The sequence below is a fragment of the Octodon degus genome, unplaced genomic scaffold (assembly GCF_000260255.1).
Source record: "Octodon degus isolate 3935 unplaced genomic scaffold, OctDeg1.0 scaffold00022, whole genome shotgun sequence".
In the NCBI taxonomy this organism is placed as follows: Eukaryota; Metazoa; Chordata; class Mammalia; order Rodentia; family Octodontidae; genus Octodon; species Octodon degus.
In genome coordinates this window covers 11460521-11461369 of record NW_004524598.1, presented here as the reverse complement: position 1 = coordinate 11461369, position 849 = coordinate 11460521, and positions in this window count along the sequence as shown.

The window sequence follows — 849 nt, the reverse complement described above, 5'->3', positions numbered from 1 at the left end:
AATTTATAAAGAACTAAAAAACACTAGGGCCCTAAAATTTAAAGACCCAATCCAGAAATGGGCATCCGAGATGGACACACACTTCTCAGAGGATGAAATTAAAGAAGCAAATAAATACATGAAAAAATGCTCCACATCACTAGCCATCTGTGAAACGCAAATTAAAACAACATTGAGATATCATCTCACCCCAGAAAGAATGGCTATCATAAAGAAATCAACCAACAACAAATGTTGGAGAGGCTGTGGGGAAAAAGTAACCCTTCTCCACTGCTGGTGGGAATGTAGACTGGTTCAACCATTATGGAAAACAGTGTAGAGACTCCTTAGAAAATTTGGACTGGAAATCCTGTTTAAACCAGCTATTCCTCTACTGGGAATTTTCCTGGAGGATCTGAAAACATCGTATCATAGTGATATATGTGTGCCTATGTTTATAGCAGCACAATTTGTGATAGCCAAATTTTGGAAACAACCAAGATGCCCATCACTTGAGGAATGGATGAAAAAGATGTGGTATTTTTATACAATAGAGCATTACTCAGCTATAAAAAATGATAAACTCAAAGCCTTTATATTGAAGTGGATGCCACTTGAAGATATACTCATAAGTGAAATAAACCAGACACCACATGTGTAAATATCATATAGTTTCCCTAGCATAAGAACTCAAAAGAAGAAATACAAATAGAAAGGTATAATACAACTAAAAGAAAAGCAAGAACTTAAGGACTAGGCAAGGAAAAGAGAGCAAGAAGAAGAGCTAGGAAACATGACAGGGGCAAGCCATACAGTTATATGTAGAAGATGGGCAAGGACAATGATCCTGAGAATCTTCAGAAGATTTTT